The sequence below is a fragment of the Grus americana genome, chromosome 6, assembly GCF_028858705.1.
Source record: "Grus americana isolate bGruAme1 chromosome 6, bGruAme1.mat, whole genome shotgun sequence".
NCBI classification, from domain to species: domain Eukaryota; kingdom Metazoa; phylum Chordata; class Aves; order Gruiformes; family Gruidae; genus Grus; species Grus americana.
Window position 1 is genome coordinate 12,836,172 of NC_072857.1, and position 25,514 is coordinate 12,861,685.

Here is a 25,514-nt window from a genome sequence, read left to right on the forward strand (position 1 = left end):
ATACATGGTACATATTATGATACATGACACACAGGATACATTTTGTGAAATATCCCTTTTAGTTGACTAAAAAAAATCAATTACTTGCATTCAGGATTCCTGCTTGCAAACAGCCAAACAGCATAAAAGTTAATTGCTGTAACATAGTCAGCAAGCCATTTGCCCTCTCACCCCAGTGTTGATGTGAAGCATAGTGGCTTTGCACAGGGTGGGAAATCCATATGGGTCATTTTTAGAACTCACTTGTGTGCAAACCCATCTCGATGAGTTTTCCTGGGCTTTCCCTCTCTGGAAACACCACCACAGTACAGCAGCAAACCAAGACTAGCTCTGCCCTCAACTGCAGGCAGTGTGTTATGCTCCCTCCCCGGCACCAGCTTGTCTCTCTTCTCCGCTGTGTAGGGTATGTTGGGGATATCTCGAGTGCTGCAGTGCCGTGGCTGAACAAGCATTCTTCCTTGTTCTGGGAGAGATGTGGGACCTGGGCTAGCTGTTTAAGGTCACCTTGGATATTTCTGATCATTGCTGCAGTGTGTTGCTCTGACCTATCTGTGCGCCAGTGGTCCCAAGCTGCTGGTTTGTAGACAAGAAACCAGGATGCTGCTGCTTGCTGTATATTGTCTTTTCAATCTTGCTGCAGAGGGGTGTCTGGACCCTGGGAGGGACGCTGCTTTGGTTTGAGAGCCATCCAGAGCCTAGATTCTCTAATCACATGGCATTTGGATTAATAATTTTAATAATAAATGAAACAAAGCACAAAAACTGAAATGTGATGTAGGACATGAACACCCAACAAGTCTGGATGTTTGATTTTCGCAGCTCAAGCCAGTATCTGCAGAACATAAGGGGTTAGTTATTCTAGCAGTAGCATGATTAGGTGCTAGGAACACTAATGATCCAAAAAGCTCAGTTTTAGCTTACGTGAGAATTGTATCCAATGTTTTCATGCCTGTTAACTTTGCAGACAGCAGGTTTCCTACAGGAGCCAGAGATCCAGGCAACTACATGAAAAGTTACTGCAAATGCACGTAGTGTCTGACTAGAGCTGTGGTCCGTAGTGGGAAGTTAGACAAGGTGAGACTGTAAAAGGCCAGTAATTGTACACAGGAGATGGCTGTGATTGCTTTGAATGTGGAGCCATTGTCAGGAACACAGAGGGAAAAGCATAGCTTATTTGAGCGCTCTTATCTCAAACTTGTGGCTAAGTGAAGTCAGGAAAGGGTTGGGGGGTGCTGTTGTTGCCTGTGCATTTTCACCTCTGGGATTTGTAGAAACTTGGGATTTTGTGCTGCCTTTGGCATGGCTTTGCTACCCTTTGCCAAGTTTCATTAATCAGCAGCCAGGGGTTACATGAAGGGTATGGTGTCTACCCAACAGGAATTCAAGGACCAAAAGGAGAGGTTTCAATAATGTTTGTTTAAAGGCACTTCGAGTGTGGGTTTTTTTTTAATTTTTGGCTCCTGAAACATAACTGCCATCCTTTAACTATTATCAATGGCATTAGAGCTTCACATAGTAACAGCATGCTGGGATCCATGAGAGAGTGTCAGACTAGCTTGCTGCTACATGAAAAATGTCAAATCTTGCAGCATCTCAGCTCTTGATTTTTGTCTGGTTTTTAGCACTTTGGAATTTGATGCCGTCATCTTATCAAAGGGAAAAATGTCTCAAATTAGAGCTTGCTTTAAACAGATGCTTTGCAATCTCAAATAAGTACAATTTGTAGACATAACTCGGAGAAAAATTTGAATGTTGAAGGCAGCTACATTCACCAAATTGCTGGGATCCAGCTAAACAGATGAATTTTACTCCAGCTTCCCATCATCCCTTGAGCAGACCTTTTCCTTCCAAGATATTCCTCTCGATTTGCTCTTATCCCAGAGACTCCGGTCTGTCTCCTGCACTGAACAGTACTGCTATCACCTTGTCTTTGTGTCTCTTAGGCATCGCTGTTCCCTGTTGCGTGATGGTGTTGCACTTCATATGTTGCTGTGTATGTACAGAAAGCTTTGATTATGGCACGTTAAATGAAACAGTATGTAGCGTGTGGGCTAAACTCTGGGATATTTTTAGTCTTTGTTGGCCTTGTCATGGCCCTCACTGTATTTCTCTGGGAAACAGTAGCTGAGTAGCATCATTGCGCTTGTCCCACATAACTCCGGGCTCTTGGAAAGCTGGAGTTTCCTGCCAGGCTTGAGACTTCTGGGACGGCTGTTTTCCCACTGGGAATGTGCCCATTTTAGCATATAAGACCTCATGCCTTATTAATTTTGATGAACATTCAGGGTGGAAAGGCAATCTCAGGACTGGATGTTAAGTGTTGTATTTGATGGGGGGTAAAACCCAAAGGTCGTGAATTTAAACTGTGGCTACGTTATGTGTAACATCTGTATCCCCTTGCTCCTTTTGCAGGGCAACTGGAGGCATGCTGCATCATTGCTGTCGAGGGCTCCTGATGCACATATTCCCATGAAAAGGCACAAAAAGCATTACTGCCACTGGCAAATGAAGATACTATGGATGGGTGGGGGACAGAGAGTCAAATCAATGCCTCCATGGAGAAGCAGTGCTGACTGCTGGCTGGGCACGGCACATGGGCAGCATTCAGCTCAGCAAACATCTGGCTGCTAGTGAGGGTATATGGTGCTAGTGGGGGTCCTGGGGGCATGGGAGAGAATTTGTGATGTGGCGATGTCAGGAGGTTTGGAAGAGTAATGTTGGAAGGCCAGGGTGGGATTACAGGGGACATAAGGGAACTGGGGTTACAGGGATGGCCAAGCGGGGCGGGACACCCTACCTGGATCCCATGGCAGTGTTAGTGTTACTGCTTCCAAAACAGCTTGCTTGAAATGCTGGGGTCCAAAATGAAGGCTGATCAACTTGGGGCCAGAGACGTGGCCCCAGCTGTGTGCCCTGCCCCGTCTGTCGGGGTCCCGTTTCACAGCAGAACAGGCAAAGGAGCAGATAAACCTGTGCTGCCTCCAGCTCCTGTGCAAAACCCACTTTTTAGCTCAAACCAGTGAGGATGATGAGCATGAACCAAGCTCTCTGGCTGTAAGCTGTTGTGTTTACGTGCAGACACATGTTCTACTCTGCCCATTGCTTCGAGCAGTGGTAACCTCTGGCAAATGGTTGAGGCAGACATCTGGGGATGGTGATGCCTTAAACTGCTGTAACATGATTAGCTAGGGCTCATCTGGTTTTTGAACATATAGTATTCACCTTTGCAATCTCATCTTTCTTACCCTGAGTACTAAAAGCTTTTTTTTTTGTGTGTGTGTGTAATGAGAATTTCATGTAACAACATGGCTCCAGGAACTGCGGCTTTACAAAGAAAAGAAAGTTATGAGAGACTGTATAAAATCACCATGTTCTATTATGTTACATAAAAACTAAATAATACCATACTTCAGAGACAGGGAGAAGTGCTTTTATTAGCTGAGAAAACACACATGAAATTCAAGTTTTACATGCAACAGCACAAAAGGTGGGCAGCAGGGCTGGGAGCAGAACTGACTTCTTCCATGTCTTAACAAAGAGAGCAGCTGACGATCCTGAGCGTGGAATTCTTCCTCTGCTGGGCAAAGTATTACATTAAGAACTAGAGTAATATATTTTCTGCAGTCATTATACTTGTTTAGAAAAAGAAGACCTTTATATATTTAGTTTAAAACTAATTGTTCACTTTTAAAACTGCTAAGAATCTGAGGAGTGAATTTAAGAATGAGTTTTTTCAAAGAAAACACTGCTGGTCCCAAACTGAACCAAGACTTAGATTAATCACAGTCTTCTGTGCAATGGAAGGCATTTGAGAATCCATCAAGTTCATGGGAAAGTGATCTTGGAAGAGCAACAAATAAATACTGTGACCTTTTGACTCTGCTAGCCCTGGAGCTGTGGTAAGTTTGCAGTCAGGCACTTGGTTCCAGACAGGAATTTTCATTGCTGCAGTGAAGTAAATCACGATGAGGAGGAGGCCTCACTGGCCCTGTCTGCATGGAGATATTTTCAGAGCTCTAATTCCCTGCGGGCGCCCCCTCCATCAGTGACAGCAATTAAATGGGAGCCAAATGATAGATCTGGTCATGAAGCCTGAAATACCAGCATCTTAAACCATGTTAGTTAACGCAGTACCAGAAATGCCAGTGTTATCACTGTTGTGGTCTGCAGTGGTGGTTCTGGCTGAATCCCAAAGAATGGGATGGATTCGTCCCCAAGGCAGATTTAGTGAGGGGATGGAGGGTGCTGTAGTGCTCTACAATGGCACCATCTTGATGGGGCACATGTAGGACACGTGAGGTTCACTAGTCCTATCCACATCTCTTCAGCAGTTCAAAGAACCTGAATTAATGATGAGAAGTAAATAGCTTTTGGAAAAATCATTGTTTTTCATGATTATTAATTTAACGATCCTTAGAAACAAATGCTTTTTAGACCTTATGTTAGGGGAGGGGAGTTTCTCTGCAATTAAATTGGCTGATTTGGCTTTTTTGGCTTTGCTTTCTGTGGCCTAGGAAAAGCTGTGTCTACCCTGGTTCCAACTCTTATGTCTCATGTTTTAATTACAGTTAAGCTGCAGACATTGAACCCAATGTCATATTGCCAGACTGGTTTTCAGACCTTGTGAGATCAGGTCTGGAGAGGTTTGATTTGTCTAAACAGAGTCTGAAAACTGAAAAAGTGACTAGAGGATCTTTTTGTTTTGACTTATATATTTTATGGGGATGGAGGCTAATCTTTTATTGTTCAGGTTTTCAGTCTTCTCTCTCCATCTTTATTTCCAAATGAATACTGGAAGAAGTTAAGCCTGGTTTCCTGCAGATTTGTGTCTTGTGGTTGGTTGTGAACCCTGATGAATGTAGTTAGGTCTCATACATAAGGCTATTTCCTATGTGGTTTAGTTTAATAAGGCATGAGTTCACGTTTCAGCCTTTCTTGGAGCTGCTAGATCTGTGACCTTTCCAGAGCTTGCGTTCGTGAAGTTTGTAAGAACTCACTTATCCCCGAAACCTCCACTTTTCTCTGGTCTGGATTAAAACTAGTCCATGAGTTCCCAAGTTATTAGGAAGAAGAGACAGACTGCAGGTTGGGTCTCATTTCCTTAGGAACTGATTTTTGTGTAACTATAGGGACTAGAGCTTTAAAGAAATGACCAGCCAGCGCAAGACGGGATAAAATTGAGAGTTGAAAATGATGGTTTCTCCTGATCGGTCATCATGCACAAGGGAATAAAAGGCCTGATTACCACTGAGACTGCTTGAGGAGACACTACAACAAGGCTGGATGTTGTTTTGTTCTGCTTGATTGCCGCCTTCTCCATGTGAGCTCAGTGTGTTGTGTCCGGGGTGTCACGTGAGGAGAGTAAGAGGAGTTTGTGCTCTGTGCAGTCATTATCAGGTTGTCCGTGGAGAATACAGCTAATACAGCTCTTCTCAGCATTGCAGCTCCTGCTGGGGGGTCTTCTGCACCAGCAGGCTCCTTGCAGTTGCTCACTGATACAGGTGCATGAGCAGAAGTCTGTAGAGGATGCCCTGCTTTTGTCTTTGCGGTGTGTGTGGGCTCTGTCCCTACCCTCAGTAAAAGACTAGGCGCGTCAAACATGCTGAGATCCATTAAAATGAGTCCTTTTCCTCTAATGCTGGCAAAATCGGTGCTGCTAAAAGGAGAGTCTTGCTGTCATCATGCCTAAAAAGCTGTTACGGAGCAGTGCACAGGGCTCAGCTGTGGAGCAGTAGAAACCTCTGGAAGAAAATCGCAGGGTTTGTGTGCAGTAGAAACCTCCTTTCCTTCCTCAACATACGTGCTCAGTGTGAACCTGTGAAATGCCCAAGAAACAACAACTATAAACCCACTTCTCTGAAATACTTTCTTTCCCTCTTTTCATCCTCTCCCATCTGCTCTTTTCTTGTGTTTCTGTTCCTTTGGTGACGATAAAGACCCCCCATATTCATTCTGTGGATTCCCTCCCCCTCAGGCAGCCAGTGAAAAATACAAATGGCATTTGATGTAAATCAGAGTAAGATTCTGCTGGGTTTTTTTCCCCCCTTTTCATGCTCCAGGCATTAGTATAATGAAGGAGCAGGCAATGATTCTTATTTAATTTACATTCTTTAAAAGGCAGATGCCTTTGGCATGTGTGGGACAGGAAAAGACTGGTCAGTGTGGCAACATGTGAATGACTAAGCCTGGACTGAGGGCTGATCTTTCATTTATTTAGGCAAAGACAGGAATGTGCCCCCTGCCTTCCTTCTGCAGATCGCCCTCACCTGCCATACCCTCCCTTGTCGCCTCTTTGTGAGCAGTGATTCATGAGCTCACCAAGAACATAGCAGCTGCAGAGCATTCCAGTTCCAGAAACGGTGACGACAATTGTGATGCTGCTCCACCACCAGCTGAGAGACACTCCTATTACTGGTCAGAGCAATCACTCAATGGAGAGATCGTTTGGCTGAGAGCTGTGCCAGGGACTTTCTTGTACTATACACAAAAAACCCAAACTTAGAAGAGCTAGGTTGGCCTGACCTGTCCCTGTGCAAGGGGGAGTACAGTCTAGCCCCCCTCTGTGCCCTACGCAATATTGGCTCCTACTCTGACTCATTTCACCATGACAGAGCAAGGGGAAGCAACAAGCTTGGTTCTGCCTGTGTTTTCCCTGTAGGGTGGCTGCACACAGCCTGATGTTTAATGTCTCTTGCAGTCAAGTGGATACAGCTTTTCTCTGGCAGGACTGAAGGGACTGGAGCTGCCTGTGCCACAATTTGTTCCCTGGGTCCTGCTCACTGGGAGAGCTGGTGCCAGCCTTTACTCAGAGCAGATGATGTCTTACAATCAAGATGTGATTGCACTATTAGGATTTTTTTCCAAGTCAAAAATGGCTTTCCAATAACGTAAAATTTTTCATCCCTCATCATACAGTGACGGGCACATGGTAGTTCTTCTGCTCCCCCAGCAAATCATCCTTTCCAATAGACAAAGTTTCGCCGATGCATGCATTTGCCATTTTTTGTCTCTTTTAAAAACTCCTTAAATTTCCATCACTGCGAAAACATTTAACTGCCTTAAGACTGCACCATGGGTTTGAGTCTGATTTGTTGGGGCTTTGAGGCCAAACAACTTTATTAATGACAGTGGCTTCCTTTTCAGATAAATCCTCCTTTTCAGAGAACATCTTTCCTAAAGAGTTTCACAGCTGATTATGGACACAAATAACTCATCAGAAAAAGTTAGTGATACTCAGTGCTTGGCAAGCCCTGAGTTATTATCCAGTTAATGCTGTGGCACTGTGCATTTCCAGCTGTGTTGCAGTGGCACGCAGACCTCAGCAGCTGTTGCAGAGCTCATCAAATAGCTGTTGAGCATCATCCCTGATTTGTTGTAAACCTGAAGGTTCCTCTGGGGAAAGAGTGTTATCGCCTGCCACAGCCCAGCTAGACTACAGCGATGCTCCGGCACTGTCGTTATCATAGGGATGCTGCCTGTTTGAATTCCTCCCCTCTCCCTTTTGCTTTTATTATTTTCCCTTTTTTTTTTTTGAGGGGGGGGGGGGAGACATGCTCAGATTATTCATAGCCTTATGCTTCCAACTGACTTGTCTGGAAATGCAGTTTGGTGTATGCTTTAGGGCTACCTGCCTTCATTTCTTGCTAACTAGCTGAGTTTACATTTAAAAAAAATACACCAAGAGGCACATAACAGAGGTTTTTTGTGAAGTGCTTGGGTACATTGTACCTATAGAGAGGACTGGCGTTTCAGGTGGTGTAAGTTGTGGGATGAACAAAAGCTAGGTTTTATTTAGAATTCTGAGTAGGAACAAAACCAGAAAACTTCAAAACTGGGAAGAAAATTCTGAGTGGGGAAAAAAGCTTTGTTGAGGGTTCACAGAAAAGCTTCATTTTAAGAAATGTTTATCTTCAGATGCATAATACAGAACATGCTGAAGCAAAACTTTATTTCAGAATATTTGAAACTTCTCAAAATTGTCCATGTCTGATTTTCCCATTTTCAGAACTTTTCCAGTTTTCTTCCTTTTTTTCCTATCAGACACAATTTCAGCAGAACTGATATGATTTCACAAATTTTCTGACCATTTCAGTCTTGGTGCTACTGAAAACCCTATTTCAGTATTTAAGTGCTTCCTAGAAACTTGAAGAACCCATCCCATGGTGCAGAAGGTGTTTTGCAAATGCAAGAGATCACAGTTAAGTTTCTGATCCTGGTGGCCAGACCACTTAAACTCTCCATGCTTCACACATTTCTTGATATTATCTGGACAGCAATAAAGTTGTTTTTGGGTTCTATGATTGTCTAGGCAGGGTCTGAGTTATTGCAGTCCCTTATTTAAGAGTCCAGCTTTGTAACTCAGCCAACACCCGTTCGGGCTTTTAGTTTGGAAACACCTTGTTCAAGTCACTGCTAAGTGGCCCTTATGTTTGTATGGAAACATTATCAAGAGAGATGTGGAAGTCACTCCTGGCCAAATCCCTCTTTGGCTGTCTCTGAGAAACACCTTGACAACAGTATTTTTCCCTCCCTAAGTTGCACTGTAATCCCAAGATTTGCAATGATCAGTTCCAGGGACACCCAAGTACTAGTGACAGGTGAAAGTATTTGTGTGTTTTCATAGAGAATTGCTCCTTTTGTGACTCTGCTTCTTGCAAAACTTGCCAAGTCACCATGATTGGGCTGTGAACATCCCAGTGACTGTGCTCTATAAATATCCTGGATGGATAGAGACAGTGCAAAAAGCAAACAGAGCACTTAAGCAGTAAGGACTTTTCTGTTGGGCCTGCTGGGTTTGTGCAAGTTGTCATTGTGACTGTCACAAACAGGCTGCAGAAAATATTTTCAGCTGCTTGAGATAAAATGGACAGAGGTGGAGGCTTTGTGTTGGCTCGAAACAGTGAGATGCTTTCAGGCCAGAAATGTTCTTTCTGCTGCCAGCCCCCAGAAGAGTTTTTTGGCCTGAAGGCTCATGTGTAACAGCTTATATATTAGTCCAATAAAAGATATACATGATCTACCTTCTCACCATCAGTCCATCACCTAAAATGTTGCTGCAGCTAATGGTGGCTCATACTTGATTTATATCCAGTGTATTTTAAGGCTGAAAAACCATCCAGACAGGATAGATGTCTGTCTCAGTGCTATCCTCTGCTTGTTGTTATATATGTTTGCATTAATGATGAGCTATTGTGTAGCATTAGTCGATTTAAATATTGAAAACAAATGTTCTCCTATTTCTCTGCCTTGGGGCTAGGAGTGATTATTTCAGCCTCTTCAATGTATATGAATCTGCATCTGTTAGAGGTCTCTATTCTGCAGTGAGCCCAACATATGAATTCAGTTTGCAAATTCATGTGAGATGCTAAAATTGGCACCTAGTTCTGCAAGTACCTATACCGATAATGTATCCAATGTCTAAATACCATATTGCTTTGGAATTGCAATTTTTTAGACTTAGCCACTTGGGTCAACGTCCTTCTGTCTCTTTATTGTTTACATCTTGATGTTTCAGTGTCACCAGGATACATTATTATGACCCTGGGATGCAAACAGCCCATTGCTGAGGGTTTTTTTAGTAACTTGGCAACGTTATCTAAAGCAAAGCAGACTTGAAATTGGGACATACTGCAATACACAGGGACAATGAAAAGTATTTGTGGTACAGAGTATTTCTTGCACATTTGAAATCTCTGTTATATCAATCTTAATCAGAAAAGGAGTGGCTGAAGCAAAAAAGTAATTTTTTTTTCCTGTTTAATGTTTCTGATCCAATTAGCATTTGCAAAAAATACACTTAGAAATGGTATAAGAGTTTCACACAATAACCTTAGCAATGTTTATAGTGCTGTTTATAAATATGTTTTTAGGGAGATATAGAATTGTAGATCATTGTCCTGATAAGCCATAATATTTTCAGGGCTATTTAGGTGTGTCAACTCAATGAACGTTTAGAATCAGTGCAGCACATGTAGTAAAAATTTGCATGAAAACCATATCCCATATCGATTTCAGGTACAAAGGAAGCATTTCAATGCAGAATAGATGGGCTGCTGGATTTATCTGTATTCTAAGCCAGGAGCAGGCAGAATTTGCCCAAAGGACCCCTTGTAGTCCTAATGTGACACAAGGCGCAAGGCAGTGGGAGGCATTGCATACGAGATGTAATGAAAGACTGTGAGCTGCAGCTCCTGGGTTCAGCTCCTGGATCTGTCCCGTATACCCCAATGAGGCAGTCTGTGATGGAATCCCTCGAATGTCTAGCCCTTGACGCGAGGGAGAGCTGCTCCCATGACTACTATCAGAGAGGTAGAGGTAGATGCTACTCTTCATGCCACTCTTGACATTGGTCTAGAGATGAGTCCCCAGCACTGTTCGGCTGCTGCATGCTGGTTTCAGCATTTTGGAGGCTGCAGAGTTGGGATACCATCAGCCCCTCCAGAGCAGGGGGTTGAGGGAGAACCTACCTCCCTAGCGAGTGGGCAGTGGAGAAGGCAGGAGGAAAACCAGAAAGCTTGGGACACATTGCTATGAGCTGCAGAAAAATAACAGGAATTTTGCAAAACTGATACTCAATATGGTGGTGTGCCATTTATGATGAAGTGCCTCAATGTATCCAGATCATTTTGAACACTTTGTTTCTTGAAGCCGATGTCAAGATCTTTTTGTATCCTGCAATCTGGAGCTCATTAAGTACATGACGCATGGAGAACTGTGTTTGCCTTTTAATAATGTAATACTGGGGAAAACAAGCTCTTAACCCCATTTTCTGTTGGACACCTTCTGCATTCCAAATTCAATCAATTTTATATATGTGCACTTGAACGTTTATACGTAAGTCTCGCTGTGTCTGAGCGTGGATTTGAAAGTCACGTTCTGTGCAAAAATCTCCCCTAGTCACCAATCTTTGGTTGAAGACAGAAGAACAAAATACATAAAGTGCAGTACTCCATCCACCCGTCATGGCCTGAGGGATGGAAGTGCCCCCTTACTGCCAATGTTACAAACGGATATTTCTCCAGAGGGAGATATTGAAGGATGCAGTGCATTTAGGAGTTTGTTGTTGTCTGCTTCAAAGTGAGGAGGGAATCAATAATTTGTTAGGCTGTGAGCTGATGGCTTGTCTGAGTGCCAGCTCCGGTGCCCTCCAGGATAAGCTGCCAAAGTGACTGAGGGAGCAAAGCGGGATGTAAATTCCACAAGTCATTTTCCTGAAGCTCTTATATGGGAAACCTTTAGAAGCCTCTTGGGAAGGACAAAATCCTTCCAGGCTTAATTCTTGTTTGAGCAAAATTCCTTCTGAGGTCAATAGACCTAATCCTGAAGTCTTATCACTTGTTTACCTCAATGGGATTTGAGTGTGTGTGTGTGTGTGTGGAAGAGAGGGAGGGAGGGGCTCAGACAGGGTGTGCTGGAAATGCTTTCCTGGGAGGCTGAAAAGAGCCTGACAGGCTAAGGCTCTCCAGAAATGGGCCTAATTAGATTCAATAAAAACACATTTTGCTTCCCACTTTCTTAGCAGTGGTAGAAAGAGCAGGTGAGGATTCCTGTTTTCTACGGGGGCTCTTTGGTGCGTGGGGGTGGCCCAGCCGTCTCTCAGGGACACTACAGCTCATGCTCTCATGTATGTGCTTCAGAGGTGGTTTGTACCTGAGACCTTCCTTCTTTCACATCCTGGAGGGAATGAAAGCCCTCCCAAGCTGGCAACCTCCTCTTATCTTTTTAATTGCAACACAGTCCATCAAAATGATAACTAGTGTCAAATATAGGAGCAAATGAAAGCTGGGACACTGTTGTCTGTTATCCTCAAGCTGGGCAACAAGCTCTGCGTTTGCCGTGTGGCTCTGGGGAAAGAACCTTGCCGGGGGCTTTGGAGCAAGTCCTGGCTCAGCCTGCTCCAGGTGCTGTCGTAACACCATAAAAGCCCTCTCATCCCTGATTTGCAAATCATGGCATGCCAACAGTGCCCTCAGCAGAGGTTTCTCCTACCCATCTTCCCCCCACCTCTTTCTCCCTGCAAGTTGAAATGTGTCTCCTTTATAACAGACTCAGCCTTTATTAGCCAAAAATCACGCCTCTTTATTAACCTTCCAATAAGGCTACATCAGCTGAGTGAAACACCATTCAGCAGGGCATATGGTATCATAAAAGTCACTGCTGGTGTCACACAGCTGTGTACAATGCAGGAAGTAGAGTTGCTGCTTTTTGCTTTTTGTTTGGTTTGAGGCTTTTTGCTTTTTAGTAAAGAGATGGAAATAGTTCTTTTCTTCTTTTCTGCTTTCTGGTGAGTGACTTATAAACAGCCTGTGTAAAATTGGCTCTAGAAAATATAATCAGAAAAATATATAAGCTGTTGCATTGGTTTTATGAATCCCAGGTCATGATACAAGGGAGATTCCATGGTAAAGTTTCGTTAAAAGTAAAGGAGGAACACTAAAAGCTCTGCTGCAGATCCAGGGAAAGTAAAACTTTGTCAAGCCAACTAACACTGGGCCATCTTGTACTTTATCCCCCGCTGTTTATCTAAAGCACATTTCTTACATTCAATAGATTTCTACTTCTGGCAGTTTATATCTCCATGAGCTTAAGAGCCTTTGACTAATTAAGAGCAGAGAAATTTTCACCATCCTGCCACAGCCCCACTGAAAGAATAATTTCCAAGTGTTTTGCTCTCTGGGGGCATATGAGGCCAAAATTATAAATAAATAAGTGTCTGTGTACACATACATACATATATTTAGGTGTTCAGATTATACTTATATCCATACCCGTATTTGTTTATAAAAAAAGCCTTAGAATTGAGCACCTTCAGAGAGCAGAATGTATGTACTGTAACACAGTCTTCTAGGTGGGTCTCTGGTTGTGTTGTAAGCTAATTGCAAATTAATTATGGAAGAAATTTAAGAGGTTTGATCCTACGGGTGAAGAAGCATGTGTGTGTGTGTGAGCGCATGTGCACGCATGCAGAAAGCGACTGTGAGGGATGCCTGTGCTTAAACTGATCAGACAAGTTTTATTACTTCTGTCCATCGATGCTGTTTTGAAATATGGCAGGCTGATCTTATTAAGGTAGCTCAGAAATGCCTTTCCAAAACAGCTTTTGGGCCCTAGTTCCCACACTCATTTACTGCCTTGATTCACTTCAAAATCTGCTCCCCTCAGCATTTGCTGCATTTGTACACACAGATGCATTGAAAATGGATTGTTACCCAGTGGTTTTCTGTAACAAAACGTGGGTTGTGGTCCAGATCTAGAGAAGGACATACAGGAAAAGATCACAACCGAGGATATGACTGTGTCAAATTGCACATGAAAAGCGAGAAAGTAGTACGCATATGAAAGAATGCAGCTTTAAAAAACATACAAATGAAGGGAGAGGTAATTCAATTGAAACTCACAACTGCATTAACCTTACTGATGTTGGACAGTGCCTGCCTCCCCAGTAAATCCCATATGCCAAAGTTCAAGATTCAGATTAAGGAAAACATACAAGTTCTTAACTTCATCCCTGTTTGGCAGCATGATCCAGTGCCTGTTGCACCACTTGGAACCTGGTTGCCAACTGACACTGAGACCCAACAGATTTTTAATGGCAGGTAATTCCATGTATAGATAGAATCATAGAATCATAGAATATCCTGAGTTGGAAGGTGTGGTGGGTTGACCCTGGCTGGGGGCCAGGTGCCCACCAGAGCCGCTCTCTCACTCCCCTCATTCACTGAACAGGGGAGAAAAGGCATAACGAAATGCTTGTGGGTCGAGATAAGGACAGGGAGAGATCACTCACTAATTATCATCACGAGCAAAACAGACCAAACTTAGAGAGGGAATTAATCTAATTTATTACCAAGCAAAACAGAGTAGAGGAATGAGAAAATAAAATCAAATCTTAAAACACCTCCCCCCACCCCTCCCATCTTCCCGGGCTCAACTTCACTCCCGGCTTCAACCGCCGCCCCCCTCAGCGGCACAGGGGGACAGGGAGTGGGGGTTACGGTCAGTTCAGCACACAGTGTTTCTGCCGCTTCTTCATCCTCAGGGGGAGGACTCCTCTCATCGTTCCCCTGCTGCAGCATGGAGTCCCTCTCACAGGGTGCAGACCTTCAGGAGCAAACTGCTCCAGCATGGGATCCCCCACGGGTCCACAGGTCCTGCCAGGAACTTGCTCCAGCGTGGGCTTCCCACGGGCCACAGCCTCCTTCAGGTGCCTCCACCTGCTCCAGCATGGGGTCCTCCACGGGCTGCAGGTGGAATCGCTACACCCCCTCATCCTTCCTCCATGGGCTGCAGGGGACAGCCTGCCTCACCATGGCCTTCACCACGGGCTGCAGGGGGATCTCTGCTCCTGTGCCTGGAGCACCTCCTCCCCCTCCATCTGCACTGACCTTGGTGTCTGCAGAGTTTCTTACATCTTCTCACTCCTCTCTCCGGCTGCAAAAGCTCCCTCTAACTGTTTTTTTTCCTTCTTAAATATGTTATCACAGAGGCACTGATCGGCTTGGCCTTGGCCAGCGGCGGGCCTGTCTTGGAGCCGGCTGGCATTGGCTCTATCAGACACAGGGGAAGCTTCTAGCAGCTTCTCACAGAAGCCACCCCTGTAGACCCCCCCGCTACCAAAACCTTGCCACGCAAACCCAACACAGAAGGGACCCATAAGGATCATCGAGTCCAGCTCCTGGCTCCACACAGGACCAGCCAAATCAGAGCATATGACTGAGAGCGTTATCCAGACACTTCTTGAACTCAGTCAAGCTCGATGCTGTGACCACTTCCCTGGGGAGCCTGTTTCAGTGCCCAACCACCGTCTCAGTGAAGAACCTTTTCCTGATATCCAACCTCAACTTAGATGTTTGCGGTGCCACAGGGGGAGAGTCTGGTCTGAGCCAGAGACTTCAGCAAACATAACCCGAGTATGAGTGATGCAAAAAGAAAGCAGTCAGGGAAAGAAGGATTGGTTCATGGAAGTTAACAAAACACCTCTCATTTTAGTGTGATGTGTTTGAGAAGAACAAAATCACTCATAAGGCCTGAAGGATGAAAAACAGTTTTGTCAGGAGAAGAGAATTTCCAAATCTGTTATGCTGTTGCTAAGATCACACCCATACTATCATGCACCAAGATCATGCTCTCAGCTTCAGAAACCAGTTTCCAAAGGAAGACTGCTACATTAAAGGAGGTACAAGAGTGGGAATTAATTTAGCCATTTCATCTAAAGAAATGTTTAATGGCAGGATGATCATCTTAAGGGTCATTTAGTACCAGGAAAAGGAAATGACACATAACACAAGTAGTAACACAAAGAACTATGAATTCAATTTAATAAAGGGCAAATTCAAATTGGAAATGAGGCTAAACCTTTAGATGGTTTAGGACAGGCAGAAAGGGGAATCATTTGCTTAATGAGGTGGTTATGACAAACTAGGGAGAAATACTCTGTTTTCTGAATTCAGCAAGTGTGGACTTGAATCTGTCTTGCCTGATACAGTGGGTTGACCGGGGAGTCCAGCAGTGTTTTGTCAGCCTTGTCTATCATGACCATTAGTTGCATTAATAACCTGTATTTGAATAAAGGCACTACAGTAGCATTGATACATGTTAAAAATCTTTCTTTCATCTCTAACAGTGAAGAAAGAAATTAGATTTTTTTGTGGCTTCACAAGTTAAGTGTGCTGTGTTGTATGAGCTGAGATTTATAGACCACATGGAGATTTACAGCCTCACAGCATTTGTTTCTGGTCAGAATCATGTTACAGAAAGGCTGGTGGGGATTTTTCCTAGGGTGGCATGGGACTTGGGTGCTTCGCTCTTCAATATGTTGCAGAGACAACTGGACACCCCAGAGGTACCTGTTCAAAATCCGATTCTGTATTCCACTTCCACTGTTTCTTTGAAGCAGAACTGACCTGATGGCTGTTAGTAATGCAGTGGTTGATCTTAATTAACCACCTACAGGTCTTGCTGCTCCAAATGGGCTCTTAGTCCCCTGCCTGCTACAGCACTTTTTAGGACCATGTCTGAAAACAGCCTCGGATCTTGTGTTGCCAGGAAGGCTTTATGAAAAAAAGACTATGAATGCATACTGCCAGAACCTCACATCTGAGTAAAAGTGGACCAAATCTATTTCCAGTGTAAACTTACTGGAATTAGTGAATAATGCAAGAACTGATACTGATATTTAGTCAGTGATTCTAATATGATGAAGACAAGTGATTAACAAAACTGTTTATCTCTTTATGGCACAGATATACAGTTGACATGTCTTGCTTAATTTTAAATATATTGAGTACCTAATTAATGAGGTTTCACAGGGATCCCAGTTAACATCTAATGATCACCAACTGGTGGGTTTTGCAATGTCTGAAAATGCAATGAAATGATAGCATTCGGTGCATGGAAATGGCTCATACTGTTCAACACAGCTGATGATTACTATGTTTAAGTAACAGAATTCTCATAAGGATTTGAGCTGCTCAAAAAGTAATGCAATTTTTCCAGAACCTTGATAATGATCAGGAAGTGAATGTAAAACTGTGATGTCATGTCACTTGGAAAGTTAACGGAATAATCTGATGGGCAGAGTTTCCTAAGGATCTGACTGTACACTGAAAAAGAAAAAAAATAATCTTAAGGCATTGGTCTCATCAATGGAAGTGGAGAAGACAGTAGTTTTTATTCCGTAATTATCTGAGATGAAAATGGGTGATGTCCCAAAGAGGAATAAAGCAGTGTTCCTTTTTGCGAGGAAAATAGGTCAGCCTAAATACTAGCATTGGTTGTTACATGCTACTATAGATGTGTATATTGGAGAGCTGGTTAGAAAATTAATTTAGTCCTGTAAAAACATTGCTTTTATAGAAATATTTCTTTAAGCTTTGAGATTTTCATTGGAAAAATTGAAACTTATCAGTTTCCAGCTACCAGAATGTTTCAGATGGGAACCTGGTTACTGGTCAGGTTTTTTCCCCCAGCGCAAACACGTAAACTTTTACAGGAGGAGCTGTCTTTACTGGTGTGGATGTTGTTTCCTCTACAGTAGAAATGAATCCATTTTTGCAATCTATTCTGTTTTATCTCTTGGTTCTACAACATCCCTTACTGGATGTACAGGCCACCTTAACTACTAGCTCCTTATTCCAGTTGTGAGTTTCTAAGATTTCGCTTCTAAGTTTCTGCTCCAGTCATAAGTTTGTAAGGTGCTTGGCGGGCTTGTCATCCCAGTTGCTCTCAGATCTTCTCTACTCTTTGCAGATGAGCTGAAAATTAGTAATAAAGTGTTCATGATGTTCAGTGAAAGCAATGGCAGCAGCTGCACTGGCAGTAAATGTCAAAGAAAGTAGCTGTAAAGGCTGAGCATAGTAGATGCAAATTATCAAGAGTAAGTGCAAGACATTTTTCTGAAATAACTTAATCTTTCTGGCTGGGGTCAGAGAATGACAATCACAGATTTAATCCACCCCTCATATGAGTTGTTGAAGTTGTTGAATAATAACCCATAAAATTTATACTTGTAGAGTTGTTCCAGGACCCTAGGAAAGATAATGCTTCCTGGGTGTTTTGTGGGAATATATTTTGGACCTATATAGCACGTTACCAGTCTTCATCAACTAATATGTAGCACTTACTGAACTCAGCTGTGTAACTGGGGAAGTTGAGTTGTCAGCAGGAGGTCAGAGAAAACGATCTGTTGGTTTCTTCTTGCCTTCACTTCTCAGAATAAAGGTCCTAGATGTCCCTATCAATGCCCACAAGAATGCGTGTGTTTGCACTGAGCAAAGGAAGTATGGACCTGCAGAAAGCTGTGCGATTAGCATTAAAACATGCCTTCATGCAGACAGTCCTCTGTGTTGTTAAAAGGTGAAAACATGGATGTTTCAGAATTTGTTGGGATATTTTATATAGCTTAGGCAGGCTCATGTCATGTGTTAGTAGTAAGCAGAGTTGATTGGGAATGTGCTCGTAGTTGCAGATCACTATTTCAGATATGGATATATACATCTCTCTGAATAGCCAGTAACTTTGTGGCTTAGACTTTTGGCTGAGAAGTGAAAGACAACTGTTAGAGAGTCTGGTTAAATTAGGCAGCGTGGAGATTTAAACTTGTTGTTGTTCCCTAGGATGCAGATGCCAGGTGGTTTTTCCCTAGAAGGTCTCATTTTTATCCCCATATAAAATGGGAGAAGCTTTGTGGGATGAGAAAACTCTTTCCTGTGTTGTTAAACTAAGGACTTATTTCCAATATTTTCCCTTCTTTAAGAAGGCGTCAGTCACCTTTTCTTGGTTAGATACCATAGACTAATTCCTGTCTCTGCTCTGGGTCTGTTGTTGAACAGAGTAGTTCATCACCAAGGGAAAACAAGTCTTTCTTTATAACTGTTTTTCTTCGTTTAATCTCGGCTTGTCAGTGTCTGGCAGATTCTCCATCCTTTACGCCATTCCTCTTCAGCTCACTAACAGAGCTGTTATTAGCTCTGCATATAGGGCAGGCGTGGGGATTTCATTACATCTCTGAAGTTTTGGTCACTCTTTCTTGGGTTTTCTTTGAACTTTATTTTCTTCATAGGTGAAAAAGGCCTGGCTCTGCTCTGAATCTGGTCTTAGCTTTGTATGTTCTTAACACTGGTAATTACTACTGGACTGGAGTGATCTGAAGCAGTGCTGTAACTGTGCCTAACATTTCTGTTTGGAAAAGCATTTATGATGTTGGCATGTGTATCTCATTTTGTTAAGTTTACTTGTACTGTTTAGAACACTGAGAAGATTTATAATTGCTTGTTTTGTAATACAGCCACAAAGAATTAAGCAAAGGCTTTATAAGTAATCTCTGTTTTCCTCTAGCCAAAGAAACACTGTCATGTTTTCATATATCAGCTTATTTAGGGTCAAAGTTTGGCTTCTCTCTGCATTTGATAGGCATATATAAGTGCTGCATCTGAGTAGTTCACCGAGGAATTTGGCACTTTGATTTTTAAATGTGGTGCCAAACATGTGGAGAGAACAGTGTAGCTTGATTAGAATGGAGCCCATGCAACAATGGGAGGTATATTTTCAGCAAAAATTGCAAGAAGAGACAGTGACTTAGGAAACCAATTGCAATTAAAATTGTAACCAAGTTGATACTGGAGATGGATAACTGCTATCTTTAGATATTTGCTAACTAGGCAGAAACTCAGAAAGTAAGTGTTTTCTGAGAGCAGAGATATGGAGGAAAGATGGCTTTATGTTTAAGACTCTACACTGGGACTCAGAAAATTGACTTCAGTTCCTTTCCTGGCTGCCTCACAGGATGCCTCTGTAGTCTTGGGGTTGATTACAAACTTTTTACCATATGTTTATGCTGCATCTAGTGATCTGGAGCCCTCATTTCAGTTGAGCTTCATGAAATTCTAGCCTACCAAATAATATTTACTCATTAGTCTCTACCAGAAAGTAAACAAATGGTCTTTGGAAAAATTAAACTGAGTCACGTTTACACTGAATAGGGATTCTGTGTCCTGGTCAGTGATGAATGAAAAGTAGGGCCTTCGGAGATGATGACTATATCAGACTCGACACTCAGACCAGGCATGGGATCATTTAAGTTGTTTCAAAAAATGTTGTGAGGAGGGAGAAGGGAGAAGGGGAGGTGATGCTGACCATGAAGGCTATGAGCTATTTTCCCAAGATCTTAGTCACATAACTCAGGAAAGAGGAAGGACCTGACAGAAGCAGAGAGTGCCTTCCTCAAAGAGGACTTTATAACATCATTATTGCATCAGCCAAATGCAGGCACACTTCTTTTTAAACGAAGGAAAAAAATACCCTTTTTTTTTTTAGATAAATCATCCACAAACAAGCTTATGAGAAAAATAGAAGGAAGAAGGCCAAAGAGGCATGCCAGAGAAGGAAGTTTGCAAAGTCCAAGAGTTTCAGAGAAGACTGCAGTGGGAGTGCCTCTGAGAGGGAGCATTTACATCACTAATTCTTGACGGGTTTACCTTCTGGGACTCTGACCTTGGACTGCTGCCGGGACATTTGTCTTGGACTTGGCCTCTGGGCTGGTGAGTTAGTGATGGAATGACACACATCTCTGTTGTGCTGAAACATGATGTTTTCATATTGCTCAGCGTGAGGGGTTTGGGTCTCTGATCATTCTGTTTCTCCTGCTCCAGTGATGAGAGGATTTGTCAAGTACGTAAAGCACAAATCTGGAAGCTGGAAGACTTGGTCTCTCTTTCTGAGGCTGCCACGGCCTATTTGTTATTTTGGACAAGGCAAAGAATGACAGATGTTGGATGTAGGGTTTTCCAAATGGCTCAGGGCTCTCTTAACTCTGCTGTCATTGGACTCAATGGGACTTTCTCCCTTGACTTTGTTGGGAACAAGGACCTTATATTTCAGACTGTATGTGAAGTAGGCAGGTTTCTGTAATCATTTGGATACAAAAAATGCATGTCTGCTGCAGTGCAGGCAACTGATGCAACTTTTGCAGATGATGTTTAGCAGGCGGGGGAAGCACATTTTAGCTAGAAAGGTAGGTCACATTCAGGCCCTAGTTATACCAGTTCAAATCCAAAATAATGTTTTTGGTGTGTTTAGCCAGAATTTATTTTTACATAAATACCTACTACTTCACAATCACTCAGTATAGGTAAATGTGATGTAGTATTGGCAGGGGAATCATCAATGGAAATTGAGTAGTTTGGTACTAGAATATATCCCAGACTCAGTAAATAGCATTGCAAGGGGTTAGCTTTGTTAGCTTTGTAATATTGCTTTTCCACTGCAGCATTACAAGAAGATACTATTCACAGATTGTGCCCAGTTCATGCTCTCTGAAACTAGGAAAAGTTTCCACTTTGGAAAGGCTAGAGCTTCTGTATGGAAAATAGAAAAGCATTTTTAAGTTCCATATGGAAAATTAATTTTTTTATTTTGACAGAAATATAAAATATTTCTCTTTAGTTTTGTAGAATTATCAACCCAACACAGAGTTTTCCAGAATAAGCAATCTGGTCCCATCCTGGTGATTGACTTCCCTTTGGACTGTCTGGATAGGGGTCTGCACAGAGTTGCTCCAGAGGAAGTGGTGTGTTGGTCCTGCAGGCAGCTCCCAGCCTGGGAGTTCTCTGAAAAAGAGGAGGTGTGAAGGAGGCATCAGGAATTGATCAAGTGATGCCATCTGCAGAGAAGTCTGCAGAAAGGTGATCAGGAAGCCCCAGAAATCCCAGATCCGCTATTCATTGGCAGGTTGGTATACTGAGCATAGGTTTGGTCATCTGACAAGGAACAACAGGGCCATATGGCCCAATCCTGCTGCTGGAAAAAGATACACAGCCAGAGGGACCGAGTGTCACTGACCCTAGAGAAAAAGGAATACTTCTGTGCTCCTTGTGCTCAGGAGGCTTGCTCAGACAAGTCCCTCCTGTACTGTGGGCAGTCTAGAGGCTGAGGAATGTTGTCTTAGTGAGAGCTGCTTGACTGCTTATTGGGCATCCTAGAAGCCCTGTGAGTTTGATCTTAAAATCTGCTTGGGCTTCAAGTACTTCGGTTTGTGGCATGGCTGCTGCAAGCTTGGGGTTGCCGGCCTAGAGCCGTCAGTGCTGTAAAAGCACAGGCTTTTTAGCTGTTTCTCTGGCATCCTGCAGTGTGAGCTGGTGGGGAGCCGCACAGGGTGCTGATAGAGACCAACAGGACAAGCTTGGTCCCTCACACCTCTTTTTTTGATAAACCTGGTGAAACCAAAAGACTGGAGGTGTCAGTGTTGACAAATCAAGCTTCACTGTCAGAAGAGAGTTGTGCTGGGAATTTCCTGGGTAGATCTACTTACTGCATCCTGGGTCTGGTTTAGAAACAATTGCAGAGAGTGAACTTTGTTCAATGGGTTTACTTCTCTGATCTTCATTGCCCAGAATGGTGATCAGCAGCTGTACTCTTTGGAGGAGGAAAGGCAAAAAAACCCCTAAAAGATATTTGCAGTTATTTCCCATTTTCTCTTCAACTCTTTTTGTATTCATATTCATATTTTCAATGCTAATGACAATCATGACTATATGCTAAAAAGATCCTCTGTCCCTTAAAACTTCTCTTGGAATAGGCAAAGACAAAAAAAAAAAAAGTAATGAACTAAAGCTCCCTCGGAGTCTTTGACTCATGCAATCACCTAAATTAATCAGTGTTAAAGAAAAGTGTGCGGCCTGGTGTGACCACCCAGGGTGCTCTGTCTGGCTCCATGACTTACATTGCTTTGTCTGGGTATCACAGTGTGCGTATGGTGTGGGATTATGCTCTGTCCTCAGGTGCCTGCCACACTTACACTGTCTAGTCAAACCAAATTCGGGATGAATGTCGGCTACAATGGAAAAATATTTCTAAGCACCTGTAGGTGTAATTCAGGTCTTTTAGGATCAAATTTTCATCTCCAGCATAAATCCACTGAAGGAAAGAGTTTATTTAGATGCACACCTGCTGAACGTAGAATCTAGACCTAAATGTTGTCTTCACAGAGTATCTTGGGCCCTGCCTCTGTGATCTTCCATGTATATACATGTGCTTTTGGTGACAGCCTTAAATTAGTAGTCATGGCTGTACGTGGGATAGTCAGGAATGAAAATAGTGCCTAACTCCATGGCATCCTCAGTAGAAACATTGCAAGCAAGTGGGACTAGTTCTTGGGAGGCACCAGCCCATAAGTTGGGGTTCCTCGCTTCCCCTAGCTGTGCCACTGGCTTGCGGTAAAATCCTTTGCAAATCACTCACCTTCTCTGGAGGTTCAGTTTTGCTTTTGTAAAGCGGGAACAATGATTCCTTTCAGCTGTGCCTCCACAGCGGTGATTGAGCAGGGCTAACAAGCAGTAATGCAGTCTTCAGGGAGCAGCAACGCTGAAGCCACTCTGGTGAGTATTTTGTACTAGGAGAAGAATGGATCCTTAAAATATTTAATCAACAATCTCTGCATATACATACCCCCACTTCTGCATTAAATACTCTTAGTGATTTAGGGCTTTATTATGTCTTTCTCTCTTTTGTTTATCTCATGTTCTCATCAACAGGAGCTTCATTTTAGACAATGATAAAGCTTTTTAACCATACTTTTACTGGATATAGTTGTTAGGAAATCTTCTGCATACTCTCTTTTTTTTAAATAGTGACCCCATTCTCACTTTCTGAACTCTCTTGACTTTTTTTTAAAGGGAAGCAATAATGAATTTCCATATGGGCTATACCTTGTAAAAAGATTATCTCCATTTATTCTTTTTTATAAAGTTTTCAGAAGGGAAGGCACTGTCCCAATGCACAGAAGCAATTTTTCTTTTCAATGGATCCTGTGACTCAAATCTAAACCTTTGCTCTCAGAGGAACACTTTTCAAATGTTTACTTACTGCTTGATTCCTGATAGGCAGTCTGGAAAAAAAACAGATGAGGTGTTGCTCCTGAAAGTTATACTGCTTTATATTGTTTGAAAGGCAGAGATTGAACTGATTTGTCTAGCAGCTTGCTTTCTCTCAACTAGGGGAAAGAGTTCCTTTGTAGTTCAGGCTTTTATCAACAGTCCAGTAAAAGTGTTTTATATATATACATAAAAAAATCATACAAATTTATATAAAGCCTTTCATCTTGATAGCTCCAAAGTAGTTGACAAATTTGTCAAGTAATTTGTCAATCTACTTTCCTCAAAAGTTATCTTTCTCCAGCACAAAAATGGAAGTATTTCTATGCTCAATGAAACTATTCTTGCTACTAATAGCTTTTTAAAGCAACCATCAGACTTGTAATGAATGTATTACAAAATTTTAATCTAAGAATTTTAGAAACTTTTTCCTGGTCATCTGAGGGGATTTGATTAAACATGAAGCCACCTTCTTGTTCTAGTGAGGCCGGGGGGGAACTGGTGCATGAGGCATGCTGAGCAGGAGAGGATCAGTGCTGTGTATGTGCTGTGGGTAACTGGTGAAAAAAAGATAAATAATACAACACTGAAGACAGACCCAGGTCTCAGATCCCCTCCTGACAGTCATTTGGTGACAAATTCCTGTTCTGCAGCACAGCTGGAACAGATTGTTGTGTATGGGCAAAACCTGCACGAACTGATGGGGATGCCTGCTCCTCTCTGGCACCCCCATGCCCATCCCAGGCTTGGAGAGGAGCCTCTGTGCCAAGAATGGGTTGTCTTCCCAGGGCTGGTGATGTTCCTCACAGCAATTTGCCCTTTACCTCACTGGTCACACCATGACCTTCTGCAGCAAGTATTTCCATATAAGCCTTATATACGACCATTTGCCTCTTCTGGAAGGGCTCTGCATATACATCCCACATACATATGCACTCTGCATCTGTAAGGCTTCATCAGAGGATCCTCTTGGCTGCTGACCCTTTCCCTTGTGCAAGTCATTGGCTACCTTGTAAGCAAACACATTGCAAAGTGACTAAGGGTTTTGTGATGGGATCCATAGCTTGAGTGTGTTAATGGAGTCAAGTGCTATTTATTGGCTCCAGCGTATTTCACTGCGCCCTTGGCGCATTTGTGCTTCCTGTATGAAACTTGGCTGAAGGAGTCAGAACTGCAAGACATCATCCCAAATTCCAGCTGGGATGCGTAACTTGGCTACATGACACTCTCCCCTCTTTGCCCCCCTTTGCTGCTTCCCATGTTAAATAGTTTCTCAGGACTCAAAGGGGAAGGAGGAGGTAATCTCCAGGCCAATGATTCTGTTAAATAGAAAAATTGCATAAATAAATTAGCCATGATTAATAGTAAGAAATTGTCACTTGTCTCACTTGCCTGGAAGTTGTAGCTTGCTGAAATGACAGTCCTTGTCTTGCTGTTGGGGGGCTGGGATGCAGAAAGTGAATGCTGGGGGTAGGGATTTATTTTACACATATTTTCAAATTGAAAAAAAAAAAGTGTGATTTATTTTCTTTTGCTGCAGCCTGCTCCCAATTTTCAGTTTACATTAATAGCTGTGGGAACAGCAGTTCTTATTGCCATATACTTTAGCTATTAACACTGTGTCTGGTTTGACAGTACATCTCTCTTAATTTTTTTTTTTATTCCTTTGCGATCATAAAATATGTATCAGCCTTCCTTTTTAATCTCCTTTGGCATGTCCAGCTAGTTAATTTGTGTCTGTCTTTCCTCCTTTAGAATTTGATTTTTCTAACATCATATACTTAACCGAAGAAACAAAGCAACTCTCTATTAATTATTTTTTATTAGATATTTCTTTGAATTCATATTTAATGGAATGATTTCTCCAGGAGCCCCTAACAGCTTTCTACCCTAAATGTTTGCCTCATTGATATTTTAATTGCTGTAATAATCAGCATTCTGAAAAAGAGGTCTTTCCCCTAGCTCAGTAAATCCATACTGTCTGAGTAAAGCATGCCTGTGATTTATGTGCAGATAAACAGCCTTGGATTCTATCCAATCACTTCATCAGTTTTAATTCGGCTGCCTAATCAGTAGCAAACAGGAGGGTTGTTTTTTGTTGGTTTTTGCTTTGTTTTGTTTTTAATGGAGTGGGGGGGGTGTTAATAC

The 25,514-nt window shown here is 42.6% G+C and overlaps 1 protein-coding gene across 7 annotated transcripts in view; it reads left to right on the forward strand.

The window, feature by feature from the left end:
- Positions 1 to 25,514, forward strand: part of SEMA5B (semaphorin 5B) — a 279,436-nt gene that overhangs the window by 57,033 nt on the left and 196,889 nt on the right. For 4 of the 7 annotated variants that reach the window (XM_054829586.1, XM_054829588.1, XM_054829592.1 and 1 more), the window contains exon 2: positions 19,813 to 20,036. The exons of the other annotated variants lie outside the window; for them this stretch is intronic. The gene's annotated coding sequence lies outside the window, so the exon portion shown is untranslated. The remainder of the gene's footprint in view (positions 1 to 19,812; positions 20,037 to 25,514) is intronic. 7 annotated transcript variants of the gene reach the window in all.